At 39.5% G+C, this 4,964-nt stretch overlaps 1 long non-coding RNA gene across 1 annotated transcript in view; it reads right to left on the bottom strand.

The window, feature by feature from the left end:
• The window catches only part of LOC125484101, a 41,506-nt gene extending 39,595 nt beyond the window's left edge, over positions 1–1,911 (bottom strand). Inside the window, exon 1 of the long non-coding RNA XR_007262951.1 lies at positions 1,834–1,911. This is a non-coding gene — a long non-coding RNA (uncharacterized LOC125484101). The remainder of the gene's footprint in view (positions 1–1,833) is intronic.
• Positions 1,912–4,964: the final 3,053 nt, after the last annotated feature.

Below are 4,964 nucleotides of genomic sequence, written 5' to 3'. Positions count from 1 at the left end.
TCAGCCTTCCTGCTCCTCTGATGCTGCTTGGCCTGCTGTCTTCATCCAGCTCTACACCTTGTTATCTCAGATTCTCCAGCACCTGCAGTTCCTACTATCTCTGAAACATTGCTGTGGGTCTGGATTCACATGTAGGTCAGATTTGGTAAGGATAGCTATTACACATTAGTGAGAAGATGTGTCATGTGACTTCTCAATATGTTCTTAATTTCAGTTCATTTGAATTCTGCCATCTGTTGCAGTGGGCTTTGAACCCAGGTCCCCAGAACATGAGCTGGGGCCCTAGATTATTAGCTGATTGATAATACTGCTAGGCCATTGCCTCCCCAATGTACATTAAAAAGAGGAGTCTGAAACTATTGTTCATCTCTTCTCTCTATTTGCTATCTCTTAGCCAATGTTTCCATGCTGCCTTAGTTACTTTAATTTCCTTCAATTTTATTAACAAGCTGATCATATGGCACTTTATATGTCTATATGCACAAAATTAGCTGCACCACCTTCATCAACCCTCTCCAATATTTTATTGAAAATGTCAACTGAGCTCAACAAATGTGCTGTCCATTGTTTATGTTCTTTCAAGTGACAGTTCACTCTGTCTCAGAACATTGTTTTTCTAGAAACTTCCCCACCACGGACCAGCCGATAGTTACCTGGTCTATCTTGCTGTGTTTTTGATGGAGAATCTTTTGTTAAAGCTATAGTACATGCTTCTGTAGGTCTATTGGAATTTGTTTATTGCTTATTTTGATATGACAGCAAAACTTTAATTGCTCGACCAACAGCCTGTGCTGCGCCTTGAAACTGAAAAAACCATAGCATGTAATTCTAAAATTAATGAAATAATATTTCTCCTTCACAAATCTCCATAGCAGTATTTTTTATCAAATTGCTTTACTGTCTGTGTAATTTATCCACATTCTTCCCATGAACTGGATCTAAATGGCAAAGAGAGAAGCTGTATGATTAAACTTGAGTTTTTTTTTATAGATACCACTAAAGCTATTACAGTGATTTAGATTTGAACTATATTACCATGCAATTGACTAGAATTCTATTGAGTTCAGATAAAATTGCTGACCTTTTCAATGTTCATTCTGCCACATCTTGCAAAGCAATCAATGCAAGCCTCATCATTTCTAAAGTTTTACGGCGTTGATCCCATAAAGTCACAAATACAGGCAACTGGCCTCTTGTTACGGTTAAATTCTACTTCATTAGCTGCACTGTAATAGCATATGTTCAATCAAGTTAATAAAAATCTTTAGGAACTGTGAGTAGATGCATGCTATTCCCAAACTGTTAATACAGCAGTGGCTTACCTCTCAAAACAAATTAGCTGTTGGTGCAACTCACATCTTCAATCGAGAACTTCATTTGTGTCAAAAACATACTCAAGGCTTTGGGTTACTTTACACATGCTGTGTTTGTGCTCAAATGGCACAGGCACTAGTCTCACTTCCTCAGTTCACTGTAGTCCAGGTTTCGGGGCCATGCAGCCTCAATTTCTTCCCAATACTGCAAGGTCAGTGCCTCCTTTTATCCTGACATTCCTTTCCTGTCTCATTTTATTGGTCCAATAAATTAGAAAAGTGTACAACTGTTTTAAAAGCTTCATTTCTTAATTTGGCTGCTTAACTGAATTTTAAAGAAAGAACAATATCGAGTTCCAGGGCTTTTCCTAACCTCTTAAAGAAGCAAAGAAAATCCAATCAGTGTCTTAGTCCATTGCATGGTAATTTGCATTACGTTATAGCCCAGAGACTAAACTTCGACATCAGATAGATTCTTGCAAATTTCATTATCAGAACTGAAATACATTTTATGATTTACCCAGCTGTTTTCTTTCCCAACAGTGCGTGGCTTGTGCTTAGAGGCTCTCTTCTGTTGCATTGACTTGTAATCTTCAAGGCCTCTGTTTGATGCCCAAGTTTCCCAGCTTCGAAACAGCTGTTATTTTCCATGCCGATTATAGATTGGACAAACATTTTCCTTACCTAACATTAAAAACAAAGCCAACTAATTCAAAATATGTTTAGATTAAATTGATTACCTATAACCTGCAGCATGTAAAACACATAATGTACATTAGCGCACATTGGAAAAGGAAAGGTGTTCTATCTACAATTTATTTTCCAACTGCTTTCTCCAGTCGCACTTTGAATTACATCTTTAAACATTGCTAGTTGAAATAAAAGTGATTCTATAATATATTTTTCCTGTAAAGTTTCAAAACAGCTTTTCTCAAAGGGATGTATCCACTTAGTCGACAGAGAGCAGGTCAAGCAGAGGGCTTGATTTGTTTCAGCTTTAGATAACGTCACTTTTAAACTCAAGGAAGTTGAGGCACAATTTTGCGGTAAGGTTTACATATTTTTGAGCCCATAATGCTAAATAAGTGGATATTAGCTACCATCACCAAAGATGCATGGTGTTCCCCTTGTACTTGTCCTATCTAATCATCATCTCCATTTCTCATTTACAGAGTCTGTGCTGGTGTCTTGTTCAAGTGCAGTTTTTGACTTTTGGTGCCAAAATATATAACATTCTTAGAGTAAACAATACTCAGGATATACAAATTGTACTGTGAAGGGAGAAGGTACATTAAGGTACTTCCAATAATCTTGCACTATATGGTTGTATATGCTCACTTACGCAATGGGCTCCCTGCTATGTTGTCAAGTCTCTTTCCAACCATCTCTTTTTCCATTTTTTTTGGCTCCTACACATCTTTTCAAGATATAGTTTGAAATTGTTTATCATGATGACGGTTCACCTCCTTGTTATTGCTCTTATAATTGCACAGATCCTTATTTTTATTAATGCATTTATGCTGAACTCTGTTTGATTTTTGTCACCTAGGAGTAAATTATTTGTTTCTGACAAAAAAGTCATGATTTAAAATATTTTATCTCCCCATTTAACATATCACAGTGATACAACTTGTTGCATATTTTGGACATGCAGCAGCATTGGAAAGGAAATGTGAGTATTGTTTTGTGTTGTCTAATATATTTGTGAGGAGTGATCATTCAGAAACACTGGAAATTAATAACCAGAGCAGCAACTAAACTAGGTGCAATTATGAGATTACACGATACACAGGAAACGAGAAAGCTCCACAATTCACATGTTATATGTGGCTTTTTAGCAGAAATCTCTATGTTGCACAGATTCAAAGGGGGTTTATTGACAGCATTATAAGGGATGAAAATCATAATTGGCACTTCCAGACTTCTTCACAGCCTAGTTAAAATCTTTTTATTTTGATTATTTAACTTGCTCTGATTCTGGAAGCATTCATTATTTTCTTGAGACATCTTCATGAGTCATTTAATTTACATGCTCCCAAAAAGTCAATATTTGTCCAGCATGACCTGTTGCTCCTAAATTCATTTCAACTGTTATTCTCTGCTCTACCAAGTCTATGAAAAGCTCCACTTTGGCAATGGATTTAAAGCAGTCCATTTTTAAAATAAATCAATCTTGTTTGCTTTATTTCCCTTGGTTGGACAAAGGAGATTGCAGTATCAACATTACCCTTCAGCTGTTGTTCATTTGATTAATCAACTAATCAACAGAGATAGATCAAAAGCAAAATCTGGGGATACAGTCAGAAATCACAAGACACCAGGTTATAGTCCAAAGGTTTATTTGAAAACGCAAGCTTTCGGAGCCTCACTCCTTTTTCAAATGTCCACTCCAGTCCAACGCCTGCACCTCCACATCTGGGGATAGAGAGGAAGGGAACTGTTTTTTCTTGCCAGAAGTAGAAGCAGAAAGTTCAAAAGAACTTCAAGAACAATTGGGACTTCAGGCTTTCGCACAGCAAACCTGACTCATGTAAAGACCTGGATACCTGACCTTCTGGTTTCTTTGACATGAAAAAAGTCACATATTTACACTTGCCATCTGTGACACATGAATAGAAGTTCTAATTTCAGCTGTCTACTGCACTGATAATGACATTGTGGACGTCCAGCTTTAGTGGCTAACACATCCAGTAATGATTCATTTACTTAGCCTGCACATATAGGCTTGTGCTGGTGTCATTAGTTTGGACAACAAGTAGAATCTTTTGTAAGCCACCTTCCTGCCAGCTAGAGATCTGGCTAGTGAGATCTCTCGGTTTTCTCTTTTAGGGAAAGCTGGCTGAATTAAGTTCCACTTAAGCACTTGAATGTGACAGGCCAGCAGTGGTGGGGGTCTTGGCAGGGGGAAGGGGGGGTAATGGGTGTAGGCTGGAGAGGAGAGGGGAGGAGGAGTTTGGGAAGCGGAAGGGAGGGAGTGTCTGGATTAAGGACCCCAGGTACAGTCAGGCTTGCAAAGAACTGTCAGCTAAGTGACCACTGGAGGAGTTAGTTACTGCGGTTGGCGTGACACCTACTCAAGGTCGAGGTTCCTATGCCGGAGATGTGTGATGGCAGACAGGGTGTGGGGGTGCACAGGGTAGGGAGATTGACAGTAAGGGCAAGCAGGTGGCTCATACTAGTCGACTATTCCTGATGCTAGGTCCCTCGATCAGGCACTTTGATTTAGGGAAACACCCCCACCTCAAGACCCCACGAGCAAACACACCAGGATTTGCTTGTCATGCTCCCAGATGGCAAGTTCCTTATCTGCCATTAAGTTAATACCAATTGTCATGGGATGAAGCCTTTAATTGGGCATTAATTGTCAATTTAAGGATCTCAATTACTGGTGAGGTGGGAAGGCAGTCCTTTCCACCTTTGCCTTAACAAGGCTGGAAGTAAGAACGTGGTGGGCTTCTCTTTCACTATTCTTCCACCTGATTAAATGCCCTCTCACCACTAAACACACCACTGGGGAGGACACAGGATTCCATCCAGCATGTGATTAAATGCAATGGGTAGAACTATCTGGACCCCCATTGGTGGGAGTGGGCCTGTAAAATGCCCCAGGCAGCCTTGCCATCACCCAACTACCCAATGTGCCCTGTCTGC

This window comes from Rhincodon typus, chromosome 9 (genome assembly GCF_021869965.1).
Source record: "Rhincodon typus isolate 14 chromosome 9, sRhiTyp1.1, whole genome shotgun sequence".
NCBI lineage: Eukaryota > Metazoa > Chordata > Chondrichthyes > Orectolobiformes > Rhincodontidae > Rhincodon > Rhincodon typus.
This window is presented reverse-complemented; position numbering and strand designations above follow the sequence as displayed.